Source organism: Xyrauchen texanus, chromosome 13, assembly GCF_025860055.1.
Source record: "Xyrauchen texanus isolate HMW12.3.18 chromosome 13, RBS_HiC_50CHRs, whole genome shotgun sequence".
Taxonomy (NCBI): domain Eukaryota; kingdom Metazoa; phylum Chordata; class Actinopteri; order Cypriniformes; family Catostomidae; genus Xyrauchen; species Xyrauchen texanus.
In genome coordinates, this window is record NC_068288.1 from 36155137 (window position 1) to 36174050 (window position 18914).

Here is an 18914-nt window from a genome sequence, read left to right on the forward strand (position 1 = left end):
TATACGGAGGTATTTGACCATTGTGAAGCATTTTACTGCCATAAGAGCAATGCTTTAAAATGCTGTGTCAAGTTAAAGTTAATCTTCAGCTTTTAAAATCGTGTTTCGAGAAGCCTGAATTCTGTTACTTTAGTTGCACTGCTTTTAGCTTTTTTAAACGCAAGGATACACTCTGTGTGAATAGTCTCTAACAGAGACCCTGGACAAACAGAGAGATGCATCTCAATTGACAAAGATGTTTGCCTAGCTCATGTTTAGATAAACAATTAAAAATAGCAAAGTGGAACACAAGAACACTTTGATTCAGTCAGTAGCACCAGCTATTACTGAACAGAAATAGCTGGCGCTACTGACTGAATCAAAGCTAGACATGAAAGATCATCATTTCAAATTAACCAAGTTCTCTACTGAATTTAGATGTCACAATTATCCTGGGAGTCAATAGGTTATACTACTGACTAAACTGGATTAATGCATAGGCACCCTCTCTGAGTCACCTAACCTTCAGACATATAAGAGGAGAACTGGAGACAAGCAGAGAATACAGCACCTTCCTTGCTTCCCTCTTGGTATGCCTTTTCCACACTGTGAAATATAGACTGATGGAAGCCTGGTGCTGTCAGTGTGTTTGTGTGTGCGTGGGTGGGTACAGATAAAATAGTGAAAGTTTTTCGAGATCACTGCTGCTCTTAAGGCCTTAGATGGCAGGTAAAGAGAAACACTTTTGGCACATTGTAGCTCAACTGACAAGATTTGCATTGTAAATGGATGGTGGTGATCAAACACATGTACTTTCACACATATAGCCTTTACATCAAATGATAGAGCACTGTAGGGATAAAGGCATACCATGATGAATTACGGTAGTGTATAATTAGTATATTTGCCACAGGCTAATTTGTATGATAAACTGCTTATAATGTTTCTCATCTGTAAGTCACTTTGGATAAAATGTTCTGCTCAATGATTAAATGTAAATTATATGAAATTCCTGAAACTTTCGGTAAAAACACTGAACCAGCACTGCTGGCATAAGAATGGCCAACATCTCATACAGACTGACACATAGGTTAATAGAAGTGAAACGGAAGATAGCGACAGCAGCCTGGGTTTGTTTAGGGATCTGCAGAAGTTCACTTTACAATCATGCATTTGCTTTGCGAAAGGGTTCACAAAAACTTGGAATCAGATGAGACCTTTGGCCATCAGGGTACTGGTAGAGGTCAGTCTATCACTATGGCTAAATATTGCCATAAGTTGGAACCTTGGTGTTTTATTGTGGTGAGACAGGAGCATATGGCCTTGTTCAGCAAGCTGCTCTTTATACTTTAGACTGTACACACATTGTAAAATGTGAAATGGGATAAAGTGTTACAAAAGGTCAAGATTTCCATTTTACATTTTTGTAAAATACACAGCACTAGAGAGCATTTTCAAAATGGAAATTTTCATTGGAGGATAACACCGTTCCAGTGTGGATGAGAGGTGTAAATGTAGCAAAATCAATGCACTTTCAAGCAAAAACGTATTAGTGTGGACGTGGCCTGAGATTAATTATTTCCTGTGATTCTGATTCCTTTGTAAATATAATTTTGTTGCATCTGTGCAATATTAAAGAGTGAATGTGTCTTTTTTGTGGCATATATGCATCTTAAGATGTGTCTGGGCTGCTTTTGCAACTTTAGTTAGCCAAAGGTGATAGTCATGAAATTATGATAACTGAGGTTATAGATATTGTCGGTTTTAAGATATCTTGCATGATCAATGTTCAAAAACAGAAATCCTTCCAGATCAAAAATCAATAAATGTTTGTATTTTATTTAAGATATATTAGATATAGAAATACACTCAAGTTGTGCCACACAATTAATCGCAAACCCAATAAAAGCACTATATAAACAGGCACAATTTCTAAATCGCAGCAAGCTGCAATTTTATTTTGGTTAAAGGAATATTCCAGGTACATTACAAGTTAAGCTCAATTGACAGCATTTGTGGCATAATTTTGGTTACCACACAAATTAATTTTAACTCGTCCCTTACAAAAAAAGCAAAAATCCAGGTTCCAGTGAGGCACTTACAATGAAAGTGAATGGAGGCCAATTTTTGAAAGTTAAAATACTCACTTTTTTTTTAAAGTATAGCCACAAGACATGAACAGTATGTATGTTAACATGATTTTAGTGTGAAAAAATCCCTTACTAACCTTTTATGTTTTTATTTATTTATTTTATTTACCTTTATTTTACCAGGAAATAGTCCCATTGAGATTCAGAATCTCTTTTTCAAGGGAGTCCTGGCCAAGACAGCAGAATAATAGTTCCATATTAAAAAGTACATATACAAACATTAACAAAAACAAGAAAAAAAAAAAAAAAGAATACATTTTGGCAATTTAACATAGTCTGAACACAATCACCAGCCGCTCTCAGTAACAGCACATGTGCATCTAGTACTCAAACAGTCCTTTATCCTCAATTTAAATTGTGTCATTGTCGGTAAACAGTCAAATTTTAGTTGATTTTGCAATTTATACCAGGAAAACGGTGCAAAAACTTTAAAGGCACTTTCACCGAAGACAGTTTGCGTTCGTGGGATTTCATACATGATTTGCCCATATGATCTAAGATTACATTTCCTGGTAGTGACTTTAATAGTCAAAAGAGAGCATAAGTAAGAAGGCAGTTTACAAAGGATGGCCTTAAAAAGAAAAATATACCAGTGCTCCAGCCTGCGATTGTGCAGAGATGGCCAACCAACACTCTCATACAAGCTACAATGATGAGTACGGAAACTGGAATTAGTTACAAATCTTAGTGCTGCGTGATATACTGAATCCAGCATTTTCAAAGAAGATTAATTTGCATGCATGTATAAAATATCACCATAATCCAGCATTCACATAAATGTTGTTTGTATAAGTGTTTTTCTCGTACTAAAAGAGAAACAACCTTTGTTTCTATAATAGAAACCCAACTTTACTCTTAGTTTTTTTGTTAGACCCTCTATATGCTGTTTGAAGGACAAATTTTCTTCTAAAAGGAAACCAAGATATTTATAGGCTGATACTCGTTCAATTACTTTCTCATCTAGTGTAGCAATTGGACAAGCATCTTCTATTTTCCTTGATTTAGAAAAGCACATAATTTTAGTTTTATCTGAGTTTAGTACAAGTCTCAATTTCTGCAGATTCATCTGAATAATTTTAAAAGCAGATTGCAGGTCCTCAATAGCAATTGTCAAGGCTGGTGCAGAACAATACAAAACAGTATCGATCCGCATAAAAATGACACTTTGCATTTGTTACATTTTGACTCAAGTCATTTATATAAATAGTAAATAAAATAGGACCCAAAATGGACCCCTGGGGACACCATTTTGTATAAGTAATGAGTTTGAGGACACACCATCAACACGAACACTTTGTGTTCTGCCACTCAAATAATTATCAAACCATTTGACTGCTTTTGGAGACATTCCAATATCCACCAATCTCTGAGACAGGACATAGTGGTCAATTGTGTCAAACGCCTTTGAAAGATCTAAAAACAGTGCAGCACAATATTCTTTAGAATCAATAGCACTTATAAAATCATTTAACACTTTCATAGTGGCAGTGACAGTGCTATGTTTCTTACGAAAACCCGACTGTGAATCATTTAAAATATTTTTTGTTAGTAAATAGTCTTTTAACTGGTCACTTATAAGCTCTTCTAAAACCTTGGCTAAAGCAGATAGCTTAGATATTGGCCTATAATTATTTGGGTTTGATCGGTCACCACCCTTTAATAAAGGAGTGACATATGCTGACTTCAAAACACTTGGTATTAATCCAGTTTCAATAGTCAGGTTGAAAATGTGTGTTAAAGGTTCTGCAATATGTTCAGCAGCAATATTTAAAAAGTATGGGTCCAACCCATCAGGACCAGCGGATTTCGTAATATTTAACCCTATAAGAGCATCATACACCTCCTTCATTCCAATAAGAACAAGATAAAAATCGATTGGTACATTTTCCCTAGACAAAGAGTAGTCCTCTTGTCTCCTCTGTTTTGTTGCATGCTCAAACAACAACCCAGAAGATATAAAGTGCTGATTCAGTGAATCTAGTATACTTTTCCTATCCGTAATAATTTCATCGTGTAACTTCAATATATTTGGCATGACAGTATCCCTAGAGTCAGAAGACAGTGATTTTATAACTTTCCAAAATTTTGAGGGATTAGCTGAACTATCACATATTTCATTTACATAAAAATCTGATTTTGCTTTTACTGAATTTGAGAGACACATTTGTTTCTCAGGTGCCTAAAGTTTTGCCAGTCTGAGCTATTTTTGGATTTCTTTGCAATTGACCAAGCAAGATCACGTTCATGAATTAGATCAGACAATTTCTCTGAAAACCACGGATTATCACGCCCTTTAATCTTATATTTCCTAAAAGGAGCATGCTTGTTTATAATGTCCAAAATAGTGATTTAAAATATTTCAAGCTATTTCGGATCTGGTATCAAATTCACTCTGGTCCAGTCACAAAGATTAAGATCAATAAAAAAGGCTTGTTTACAGAACAATTTCAGATTTCTCTTAATTATTATACGTGCTTTACATTTAGATATCCTGGCATCTCTCACACCAGCAATAACGCAGTGATCACTCATATCATTTGCAAAAACAGCAGTAGCTTTGTATTTCTGCGGCACATTTGTTAAAAACAAATCAAGAAGCGAAGACTTGTCCGGCTGTTTAAAATTTGGCCTAGTAGGTGAGTCTATAATTTGGGTCAGATTCGCTGAGTCACAAAAACTTTTAATTTGATCAGATGCAGATGTTAGCCAATCCCAATTTAAGTCACCCATTAAAGCCAACTCAGTATATTTTATAGAAGTCAAACAATCAGACAATGAGGACAATGTGTCCTTTGGTGCAGAAGGAGGTCTATAGCATCCCGCAACTGTCATAACATAATTTTGCGATAATTCAATTTTTAACACTAGCAATTCAAATTGTCTAGGCACAGACTTGGATAATTGTACTGATGCCTGTAAACTATTTTTTACATAGTTTGCCACTCCTCCACCTTTAGCACGACGATCAGTACAAAATAAGTTATACCCCTCCATATAAATATAACTATCAGGAGTAGACCCAGCCAAGTCTCAGATAACACCATAATATCCACATTTGTTGATTTGGCCCAAATTCTAACCATATCAATTTTTGGTAATAGACTTCTCACATTTATGTGCACAAAACCAATACCTGACCTCTTTAAAAAATCAGCAGGAGTTTGCAGTGATATCATATCTGTCACAGGACCTGGGTTAGGTTGCACATTTCCTGACATCAACAACATAAGTGTAATGATACATTTCAACACATAATGCTTTCTGCAATCTTTAGAGCACTTTTTAGAGTCCCCACTCATTGTGATTTTGGGCCAAGAGTTTTTTGATGGAATAAAAAAGTCACTTAAAAGGAGCAGGCTTAATAGATGCTTCAAATCTCCATGTTGTGAAAACAGGCTCGTGTCATACATTGTGTCATACATACAGCTCACCTGACTGCCGACTGGATCCTGTGCATAACCAGTAACCTTTGATTGTGATAACATATAAAATCTATTTAAAGAAACGTTATAGTTACTCACTGGGACCTCCTGGTGAACTTCATAGTCTGAGATTTTAGACAGACAGAGCAAAGACAGAAAGGCAAGAATCATAATCGCCATGATGGAATTTGCACACCATAAAGCAGGGTAGCCAGAGTGTGGATGATGGAATGGAGGCCAGGCTATAAATAAAACCAGTTTTTAGTTGATGTAGACCCAGGCTGTAGCTAAAGTAGACCCAGGCTGGAGTCAGCAGCAGATGGTTTGTAGTTAGAAGGCTGGTAGATGCTGGTAGATGAAAGCTGGTAGATGATGGAATGGAGGCCAGGCTGTAGATATAACCAGTTTTTAGTTTGTATAGACCCAGGCTGTAGCTGAAAAAGACCCAGGCTGGAGCTGAAGCAGAAAGCCAGGCTGTAATAAATGTAGACCCAGGCTGTAACTAGTGCAGGGAGAGTGATACCGGTTTACATCGAGAATGAACGCAGAGATCCAGACAAAATGCCTAACTCAGCCGCAGATGGTTTGTAGTTAGAAGGCCAAACAGATTTAGGCACAGCACATGGAATAGTTCTCCTGTGAAAACTTTTCAGTTGGATTGCACCAAACGCTGTTTTAAGGCAAAAAGAAATTGTTTCGAGAAGATGCCAAAATCCATTTAAAAAACAATTTAAAACGATTTAAAACAAAACAAACACTTAAAAAACAGAACAGAACAAAGGATAAGCTGCCATCTTGGAAAGTGGGCGGGGGATGAAAAAACGATGTGTAAAGTAATGGCCAATTTAACAACTTTGTTGTCATGATGATGTAATGTCAACAAACCCTAAAACACAAAAATGACTATAAAAATGACAAGTTATACAAATTTACAGCTCAAATAATACATGAGTTTTAAAAGAAGAATTAATGTAAGTGCTTTCATAAAATTGCAAGCTTCACATTTCTGTTTAAATCCTACAAAAATTAGCCACATTCATTTTCATTGTCGCCATTCACTTCCATTGTGTCTCACTCTAACCTCATCTAACCTATTTTCTTTGTTATTTTTTTTTTTGTGGTAATCAATATTATGTCATAAATACTGCCAATTGAGCTTAACCTGTGTTGAACCTGGAATATTCCTTTAAACTGTTTAATTCACCATTCTGATTGGTGCACATCTTTTGCACACTGACAGAATTTTGCCAATCAGAATGCAGTGCAGAAAAAACGTACCAGTGAGAGAAAAGAACAGAAATCAGGAAGGTGAATAAAGAAAAACAAAAAGGCATAAGAAATAACTGATGCTATCATATTTAATTTATGCAAAGACCTTCCTGAAATGTATTTTTGAACGCCAAAATTAATTTTGGAATGTAAAATGTGTGAATAAGAAAAAGCATTTACCAATTTTTTTTTTAACTCCAATTAGAAAAGAAAAAGAAGTGATGGTTTGAATGTGAATCTGTGCCAGTATGTGGGCTCCATTTGTGCCTCCCTGATCAAACGATCAACCATCCATATCTCATACACACCTAAACACAAACATACACAACCATACACATGTACACATAGATACATAATCCAAAGCGCACAGGTCCCAATCATCCCGTGATTCACCAAAAAACAGTATCGACAGCATATCATTACACACAAAAGAACAAAATTTAAATAGCTCAATACATATGCTGCATTCTGTGGCAAAGAACACTTTTCTCTTTGGCATTCTCATCTCTCCCTCCCACTCCAAGATCTCCTCCATAATGCATAATTTCCCCCACCAGACCTCCCAGTTTCTACATACAAGAGAATATCACCCCTTTCTCACTGAGTGTGAGCACAACTTGTCTCCATGCCTACCATTCTACCTTATTTGGTTTAACCTGAATGAAGTGTTCATGTACCTCAATTTCAGATAAGATTGGGCAGGAAACTGACCACAGAGGACGACTAATTTGAATGGTCAAAAGAAGTGAAAAAATAATAGTGCTTTTATTGTTTTGTCCTCTGTACATCAGTGGCTTTAATAGAGATGGATTAACAGTCATGGGGAATGTTGACTCAAGAACTAACGAAGAAGCATATAAAAACAGGGACTTCTGAGGTTTGCATGAGAGCACTTGTTGTTTTGCTGTATTGGTTTGTATTACTTTGTATTAGTTTGATTGAATCACTCTCTATTATCCTATAGTCAAATAAGTTGTTATTCATTATGACTGGCATCCTTTGACTCAAGGAAATACATGATTGATTTATTGTTTAACAACACCCATTAATAGTAAAGTAAAGTATGAATTATAGGTGCATGTAAAACAAGTGAAAACTAGGGCATTATTTTATTATTTATTTATTTATTGTAACTTGGTAGTACCATGTTATTCTTTAAAAATATACGTCAAAAGTTTGGATACACATGACTTAATTCATGATTCACAAGATGCTAAAAACCTTATGATCTAAATGCTTGTGCTTTGATGCTTAAAATTAGTTTTGTAGACAAATATAAAATTGTGCCTTTATAAATTGCAAATGTATGAATCTTTACAAAACAAAATAATTCCCATTGAAATGAATTGCCATTTGTGTTATTTGATCATTTGATGACATTACCATTATTCAAATGTTTTTTTAAATAGTCCACATGACAATTTATAGTAGTTCTTACGAGATTATAAGATATCCTCTGACTTAGCTCAGTTTTATTCCCATAGAGACCAACAAATAAAAAAACATAAACATTTTGTGTACTGTACAGGCATCAAATTTGAACTAACTTTTATTATTATTTATTTTTCTCTAAAATAGTAAAAGTTGTATGTTATTGCACAAGCCAACTTGGATGATTTCTTAGGCTTTCAAAATCTCATAATATCATCACTGGTTGTCATGAGACCAGTTTGGTAATAATGGTAGTAATAAAGAATCAGTTTGAATATCAAAACTTATAACTGTATATGTACCTTGGAGTTGTGTAAATACTACAGTACATTAAAACAGTGATCATTCAGGACCATGGGATACACAAAAATGCCATGATATTACCATCATATACCATCGCCATACCATGGTACCACCACAAATTCCTTTTTTTGTAAATTAAGATTCTGATTCAAAAAAGAAAATCTACCATAAATTTTGAAAACTAATTAAGGTCTATATTATTTGCTATGTCCAAATCATACTTCTCCTAATGGCCAGTTAAGCTCAACCCAAATATTTAATTTCAAAATGTGACATAACACAAAAACCACACATCTTTCTCTTGTTGGGCATTTTGTTGGGCTGAACGATCAATCGAAATAAAATCAAAATCAAGATATGGCCTTGTGAGATTATTAAACCGCAAAAGAATTAAACAGTCGACATGCGCTGCTCCTGAGCAGCTCTGTTCTGAGCATACATGAGTCATATCATATACAATGGATTCAGAGTGGTTCTGTGCTCGCTCGAATCTCATCATGAATTTCAGCTTGGTAAATTACGCTAAGTGTGTTATAAGTCCAAATTCACTTTTATTGGCTGCAATCATTTACAATACCAATTTAAAATAACCCTATGACACCAGGTTTTTGTGGACAGAAGAGATGGGAGCATTTCACCATATCTGGAACGTGGCACTCATTCAAAGTCTGTTATTAATTCAACTTCGAAAGTTTCTGCAGTTTTCCGCCTGCTGCAAGAGCTAAATTCTGTAGGAAACACTTTGTCTCATTAATCTCTCAAGGATGGATGATTGTGCCACCATTGGTGCCCCTCCTCCTCCCTCAAAACAAAGAGCGAGACTTGGGGGTAAAGGACAAAATCTCTTGTCTAGGGGTCACAATGGTGACTATGTATGGGGTCAGGGTTATGACCTGCACCACAGATAATGGCTACGGAGGAGAAAAAGGTCGGGGTGATATAGGAAAGATCCTTTCATTGCAAGAAATTCTCTCACATACAGCAGAGAGTCCAAGTGTTTGCACAGCAATGGTTGCCAGGCAGATTGGAAGGCTTGATACTGACTAGGAAAATCTTCCTGATGGGGGAATTTAATCCCCAGTGGCAAAGTATGTTCACATGTTCAATCATTCCTGCACTCTCGCTCTCTCTCTCTCTCTCTCTCTCTCTCTCTCTCTCTCTCTCTCTCTCTCTCTCTCTCTCTCCCCTTTTGTAGGTGTTGTAATTCCTGATCACAATTTCCTCCTTTTAGAAACAGAATCATAGGTGCACTAAGGAGGGGCATTGCCTCATACTTTCTTCATCCTGAATCATGAAAGTACAAAATTAATTAGAGCAATTGGTGCAATGCAGAGCCACAAATCACAAATTGCATCCACACACTTACTGCTATTGTTCCACCACTCAGGAAAATTGAATAACAAAACACTTGAGGCCTGATTATCACAAGCAGCAAAGATGAACTGAAATGTTTTACATTTGTAGTTTTAGCACAATAATCTGTAATGATGCATTTTAGTATAATAATTATTTAATAGATTTATTGTGTTAATGGTCTATACTTTTAACATAAAATAAATAAATCACTGTATTTTACAGTATTATAATATACAACCTAATCTATTTTTAATAAAAGAAAAATATAGTTAGATTTGTTTTAATTTGCTTTTATGGATAAAAAAAAAAAAAACAATAACATTTGAAGAGACACTTTAGCAAACTAGCCCTTTTAATAGAAGACCAAGAGAGATGTAATTTGAAGTTGAACTATTTAATTTCCTAATGTCCAAGATACTTTCCTGGAATCTCCTCCTCTCTCTCAAAGGAGGTAGTGTCCTCTCCACATCACGTCAAAAAGCTAATTCACTGGAACTGCATCACTGACTTGCAGTTTAAATATTAAGCAGCTCTGCCTGGTAACCAAATATATGCATACAGTATGAACATTTCTAAGTACCTTAAGTACATTTCTACCTGATCTGATCCTTTTATAGGCGTAACCCAACATATTCACATTTATGCAATAACACTAACCAACTTCTTTGACTTGAATGATACTGGTTAATTTTGAAACATATTTGATTTATAGCATATTTAATTCTCTCTTTTACTTTTTAAACGTTTATGCAAGATGTTTATTCAACGTGTATAACTTTCTAGTATAATGTGGTCTCTTATCTTTTAGCAGATATATCTTTTATGCATGCTGCAGGAAGTCCTTCCAGTCCAGTCCAAATTGAATATTTCATAGAATGTTCCAGGCCCTCGGCTTAGGTTGTGAGTAGGTCATTTTTTAGCCTATAAAATTTACAACATCTATGAGTCATGCAATTGGTTAAAATTAGTTATCATTTATGTAGCCAAGTGGATAAATATTGTTTAATTTAACTCAAGTCATAAATTGGACACTGTTCTTTAAGACTGGACTTTTGTGGCACCGGCGTTTTGTGACACCTGAGTTTTGTGACACCAGCTTTCCGGCACACTCTCGTGTTGGAGATGTGAGAATATGCATCGTGCAAGAGAGCTCCCCGTTTTTTTCATTGGTTCAGAATTCTTTTGGTAAATATCCAATTTCACACATGAATGAATAACATATGTGTTCAGAAGAATTGTATGCTAAAACTGAGTTTTTGTTATGGATCATTTTTGAAGGAAGCATATGGATTGCATGTGTGGAGTTTGACCACGTTTGCGGCACATGTGAGGACGGGGTATGCAAATTTAGTATTAATCATATCTTATTTAATGATTTATATCCCAGAGTGTTTTCTAAATAAGTGTAATATGCGTTATATGTGAAAACATGTGTAATGAGAAATGAAAGCGTAAGGTAGTCCTCGCAGGGAGATTCCTAGTAGCTCCATACCTTTCAATTCATTGAGGTATCTCATCCAATCATAATCCAGCCTCTGCTTAATAAGCTCCAGCTGTTGTTCATCTCTCGTTATGTCGCAGTTTGTTTTCACACATGTGAGCGGAACACATGCTATAACCTGCTGTTGTAACCACCAGAGCAATGCAAGTGCGCACATAAAGTATGTACAACAGGACCATGCATTGGCCATGCGTTGGCCAAGCGCTCATGTCTGCGTTTCCGTATTTGCTTGAAGTATGTTTTGGCCTTTAGTCCACATTCTTTCTCATCTGTTTTCAACATTGTTTTCATGTTGAAATTCTTATATTGGTCATCAGCATGCATGCATGTTGATTTATGCATAAGTTTTCAGTGTATGATATGATTAATAATAAATAGATCAATTGTCACACATTATACATACGTTTCTGCATATACATTCCCCTGGAGCAGATAGGTTCAAGGGCCTTGCTCAAGGGTGGTGTCTTGGTGGTCAACAGTGGTGTCTTGGTGGTGTTGGGGCTTGAATCCCTGACCTTCTGGTCAGTAACCAGAGCCTTAACCGCTGTGCCACCACTGCCCAACATGTCCTATAATGCCCTATAATATCTTATAGTATGTGTTTTCTGTCGGTTGCTCCTCACACAAACCACAAACGCTTATGTCTGGAACGCAGCTGGATCCCACAATCAAGATATTTAAGTTCAGTTTCCTTTATTTTGGGGGAACAAATGTCATGCATCTAGCTGGTGGCTGATGGGTTTTAGGTTCCCATGTTTATCATTCACTCTTCATTATTTTCATCAGCAGTAAATGCTTGTCAAGTGACTATGTCTCACTTTTACTATATTGGCGTTGCTTCCATTTTCCTGTTGGATGTTAGCTCACATCCTTCCTGCCAGATTGTGGCACCGTTACACGTGGGTAACAAAGTTCATGTTGTTTACTATCAGTAGCATAAGTGTGCCAGGCTATTACATTCCTGCATTTGAGCAATCAAGTTTAGGTTCATGCACGTTATTTATGTATGCATCTCTAGTAGCCATAGTCCATTTTTCTCTATTAAACATAAACATGTTCTTCATAGTTCATATTTCATAGTATTTTTCTGTGGCTGTGTTCTTTTATTGGACTGTCTTATGTATCTGTCTTAGCAATTCCAGCTAGGCTTGTTGTTTTAAGTCACATTAATCATAACTCTTCCTTCGATTCATAATGGGTCTATCACAGTTCTCATTAAGGGGAGTTTCGTCTTTCATCGCAATTCCATGGAAATGTCAACCATACCATGGAAAAATGCCAATTTTAATCTTATTTTAATTCATTATGCAGCCTTGATGGACATCATAACAATGTTTCAGGGGTCGATGTCTGTAGGTTTCAAGGCATATTTGATGATTTGTCCTTATGATGTAAGTGCTGCTTTCACAACTGTAACGTTTGTAATGAAGAGATGATGTTTTTTTCCCCATTTATGTGAAAATGACAATGAGTGGATGTTGGATATTGCATGATCGTGGCAATGCCAATCCCTTTTGCTTTCTGTGGCGGTTGTTATTTCTGGATTGTGCATTTTGGTTCACAGGATTTTTTACATATGGTGTGGTCAGCAGACACTTACAATATATATATATCTGTTGTATTGTCTCTGCATGTGTATATGATTATCCATTCAAATGGTTTGATATACTGGCAATTACTTCTTTATATTTGAAGTTAAATTTCACATTTTCACTGAAAATGTCACATCCATAATTGTGGAAGCGCCCAGCACTCAATGCATTTCACTGTTTAAAAACAAAAAACAAACATAAAAAAACTGTTCAAGTGAGCTTACAATATACAGTGTTGGGTGTAGTGCATTACTATGTAATTAATTACTGTAATTAAATAAATTTTTCATTGGAAAAAGTAAAGTAAGGGATTATTACTGGCGTCCTTTGACTCAATTTTAAAGAATAACATGGTACTACCTAAACTAATGTTTAGACAAAGAACCATTCTATATTACATTTACAATTACGTGTTTGGCAGACACTTTTATCCAAAGCGACTTACAGTTCCCCCTGAGCAACCTGGAGTTAAGTGCCTTGCTCAAGGACACAATGGTGGTGGCTGTGGGGATCGAACCAATGACCTTCTGATTTTTCATCTGGTCATGGTTGATAAGGGTTTTAGAATGTAATTAGTAATAAGTAATGCAAATACTTTTCAGACAGATTAATTAGTAAAGTAATCTAAATACACTGTAGTAGATGTATTTGTATGGCCTGGAGCTGACTCTGGTATGGCTGTGACATGGCCTGGAGCTGACTCTGGTGTGGCTGTGAAATTACTAGACATGACTCTCTCTCACTCTCTCTCTCTCTCTCTCTCTGTCTCTCTCTCTCTCTTTCAAAAGGCTCACTATTTCATAAAGCACTCTGCACTTCTCAGGGTATGGCACGTTTAGTGCTAGTTTTTTAGAGGTCTAGTTGCAATGTCATATCCAGGGTTATGTTCATAATCTTTTACAAATTATTCTTCTTTCAGATTTGTTCCTGCTTCTGAAGATCATGTCTGTGTTCTCAGTTGTACTAGTTCTCTTCTTTTGGGGATATACTGTAGTTGAAATTAGGTTCAAATTTCCTTTTGGTGATAAGCTCCTCTTTCTGGCAGGATCTAATGGTTCAAGTGATAAATCAGAGTGCTGAACCATGGGACGGGGCTTGCACCAAGGGAAATTATTCTATCACTACTTAGTGATTAATTCTCATTGATATGAGTCTTCCTGAGAGAAATGGAAATGTAAGCGGTAGTTCTCGCAGAGAGACTCCTAGTAGTTCCATGCCTTTCAATCAATTCAGGTACCTCATCCAATCATAATCCAGCCTCTGCTTTATAAGCTCCAGCTGTTGTTTATCTCTCATTATGTCGCAGTTTGTTATTTATCCCCCTCCACCCCATCACCTCCAGTTTGGGTCTTGTCCTGCCAGGGGGTAAGCTCCTCTCCCCTGCCGTCATTTCCTTCCGGCAGGATCTGACGGTTCGAGTGATAAACCTGAGTGCTGAACTGTGGGACGTGGCTTGTGCCAAGGGAATTATTCTATCACTACTTAGTGATCAATTCTCATTCATATGAGTCTTTTTGATAGAATGATATTGTTTTAATCTGCAATACATGTCCTTAAAGACAGGTTAAAAAAAGTTAAATACTGTGAGTGTTTAAGTATGTGTCAAATGCAAATGCTTTCAAATGCTTTGAGTGGTTTGAGCTAGTACTTATATGCATAAAATGCTGTGAATGATAGAAGCATATATTAAGATGTGGTAAGCTGAGGTCTATGGGTAAGATAATGCCCTGTTTTTCCTTTGATTTGGACATTAGCCTCTACTGTATTTAAATACCATATTTCAGTTTCTGTATTTTCTTTATTTTTAATTTTTGAATACAATACAGTCCAATTGACCATTGTTTTTTTTCTCTCTCTATTTTTTCAAACAGCCATAAGAATAAAAAACCTCAAAAGATATTTTTGTATCCTGTGGTGATTATTTTCACCCCACCGGCTACATTTATAATAGCAATGAAGCATATGTGATGAGCGATGCAGATAAGCACTTGAGTATAGGCATACTGTAGGATAGGCTATTTTCAGTATTTGTTTTGATAATTGTTTTTCTCTCAGGATTTCAGCACCATGGGTAATGGCAGAACGCTACAGTAATACAATCAAATTGTGAAGAATTTAGTTCAGTGGCTTACTACAGTCTGTGTTTGAAAGAGGGCAAGAGAGGAAAAAGAAAAAGCATCAAAAGAGAACTCAACCATTCCAAAAAAAAAAATTCTCTAATCCTATATCAAAACACATTAGGCTTCAAATCTGATTGTGTGCCACTTTCTACTACTTATAACCCCACCCGCCCAAACACAAAACTGATGTGTAAACATCACATTAATCTGTATAATCCAGTGCATTGAGAGATTATTTTTGGATAGTGCCTAGCATTTCATCTTTTAACTATGGAACGTTTGTTCATCTCAGCAACAAAAATAAAGTCTCCACCATTCAACACAATAATTAAAGGGGTAATTACATGCCTTGTTTTATTTTTAATATGTTCCTTGAAGTTCACTTATAATATTAGTAACATTTTTTGTCATATATTTGTAAAATAAAATTATAATTAAATTAATTAATTAACTCTCATTGTGATCCTAAACGCTTGGTTTTGGTGCTGCTTCTCCTTTAAGACTTGACAGTAAATGCCCACTTTAATGATTGGCTCTAAAGTGTCACGGTCCTGAGGGGTTTTCCAGAAAGCAGGTTAAGAGTCTTACCCAGGTAAGTTTACTCAGAGTAAGCAGATAACCTCAGCTTTCGGTTACGTAACTAGCCATAGCAACTTACTCACTGAACATAACCTGCTCCAGTGTAGGTTATGTTCCAGAGTACGTTTATTTCAGGTAGATTTTGTACGTTCCAGATGTTTGCCGTGCATGCGTGCCCTTCTGATAGTGACACAGTGGCCGTGGAAGTTCACATTATGCACAGTATTATACTTTTAAAGCAATATTATGGTAAACTGCAATCTTTACCTCACAAATCTTCTATTCTCTGGCATTTCCAGTCTCAAATACCACAAATTTGAATTCAAAAGTGAACAAATTGTGTTCATTGTGCTTTATCTTTTAATGGGAAGTTTTTATTACTGTAAAACATTTTTTTTATATAGAACACATTGGAAAATGACTCCACACTATTCACTATAAAGACAGGGCTTTATGTATTTATATTTAGCCCTTCTAATAAAAAATTTAATGAATAAGACATTTCATAGAATAAAATTATTATAGCACCCACATTCTATTAACAGTTCCTTCAGTCAATGAATATTTATTTATTTATAAAATGACATTCCATAGTATCAATATGCAGGTAACGTCTGCCAATTAAAAGCTTAAGCAATTAATCACTAGTTATTCTTCTTTACTAACTAGATAATATGTGATCATTTCATGAACCAAAGATATAGCATAGAGGTTAGAGATTTTATTTCTTATCAGTTTAATTCATGTACTATAAATGCACACATTCCCAGACTTGTTCATTGTACTCTATTGTCTGAAAAATAAAAGAGACTTGCTTTTATTTAGTCACCTACAGTGCCCTCCTTTAGAAGGTCAAGTGATTCAATTATGCTCAGCCTCCTCTACTCCATCAGAAGCTGTACATGGTCCTTCTCTAAATTACATTTTTATCCTGCCTTTCAATAGGGACCTTTTACAGCTTTCTATTAACATGGAGGAGATGAGTTACTTTTCCCTAATGCGGAAATCATGAACATCTATAATGTATAATCAGACATATGATCTTCAATTAAAACAGCATCATTTCATTCAGTACCACGTTTCTGGAGGCAGATGGACCATAATGTACATGAGAATGCCCAGCCATTGTCTTTTAAGGACAAGACAGTGAGTAAGTTTTAATGCCACATCAAAAAAGAAAAGGACATGTAACTCCTATCATTGTCCACCTCTGTTACAGCAGATCTTCATCTTATAATGCACATGAATAATCATGTGTGGCCTACTGAAAAACATTACATTAAATCTATGGGAAATGATGACAACTTTGGGAGATCCAACAAATGTAAGAGGGTTTATTAATACAATGACACTAATGGCAACTGTGGAAAATGGAAGATGATTTGATCAAAAAAAGTTTACAACATTTGAAGTTTATGCTCTAAAGTTAATCAGAAAAATATTATTTCGACGCTTGTGAAATTTTAGCGATAATTTGCGTTTCCATCAGCTTTATATTGATGCGCTAAATTTTTTCCGCAAAAAACCTTGGACGGAAACATAGTTATTGACAATATCTATTTGTACTCACCGCGTACGTGCGTTAATTATGGGTTACCAATAGGAGTTTGATTAAACTCACAGGTGTTCTGGAACCGGAATACAGTAGGCAATGTTTGGGTTAATCAACCTAGAGTTCAGGGTTTAGGTCTTGGTTGTTTAACCTTGTTTTCAATGAGTCAGTAGTGCTGCAACCACAAGGGGGTGCTGCTTACGGATGTTAGTGGCACACGAACTTTCAGCTATCAGAAGCTGTCAAGCCACACCTTAGATAAGAAACTAATTTGTGTCTTATCTTCTTTTCTCCTGAATTTCTCAGGTATGTTCCTTGTCAAAATTGTAAAATACAACATTTCTCATGTCAAAACATGTTAATCTTCATCTTCTTTGGGTTTCATGTGAAAGAATTCTTTAGCGTAAAAGGTATGTAGATATTTGTAAAGTTTGAGTTTCCCCATTGTAATGAGTGTAACAGAGCAATTGTAACCAAGGATGGATTAAGAACTGAGAGGCCCATGGCCCAGTTTTTTTGTGGGCCATTTATTCTTGTAAAAAGTACCCAAACTGCATAACAAAAATTGACAAACCATATAGCCTTATAATCATGAATTTATTGGATTTACAGTTAAAGTCAGAAGTTTACATACACTTAGGTTGAAGTCATTAAAACTCAAGTTATAGTTTTGGCAAGTTGTTTAGGACATCAGCTTTGTGCATGACACAAGTAATATTTCCAACAATTGTTAACAGATATATTGTTTCACTTTTAATTGACTATATCACAATTCCAGTCAGTCAGAAATGTACATACACTATGCTAACTGTGCCTTTAAGCAGCTTGGAAAATTCCAGAAAATTATGTCAAGCCTTTAGACAATTAGCCAATAAGCCTCTGATAGGAGGTGTACTAAATTGGAGGTTTACCAGTGGATGTTTTTAAGGCCTATCTAAAAACATAGTGCCTCTTTGCGTGACATCATGGGAAAATCAAAAGAAATCAGCCAGGGTGCCTGGATAGCTCAGTGAGTATTTACGCTGACTACCACCCCTGGAGTCGTGAGTTCACATCCAGGGTGTACTGAGTGACTCCAGCCAGGTCTCCTAAGCAACCAAATTGGCCCAGTTGCTAGGGAGGGTAGAGTCACATGGGGTAACCTCCTTGTAGTCGCAATTAGTGGTTCTTGCTCTCAATGGGGCACTTGGAAAGTTGCGTGTGGCTTGCAAAGGGTAGCACGATCCTCCACATGTGGAGTCTCCGCAGTGTCATGCTCAACGAGCCACATGATAAAATGCACGGATTGATGGTCTCAGAAGTGGAAGCAACTGAGACTTGTCCTCCACCACCCAGATTGAGGTGAGTAACCATGCCACCATGAGGACCTACTAAGTAGTGGAAATTGGACATTCAAATTTGGGAGAAAAAGGGGATAATAAAAAGAAATCAGCCAAGACCTCAGAAAACAAATTGTGGACCTCCACAAGTCTGGTTCATCCTTGAGAGCAATTTCCAAATGCCTGAATGTACCACGTTCATCTGTGCAAACAATAGTATGCAAGTATAAACATCATGGGACCACACAGCCATCATACCACTCTGTCTCCTAGAGATGAAAGTAGTTTGGTTTAAAAAGTGCAAATCAATCCCAGAACAACAGCAAAGGACCTTGTGAAGA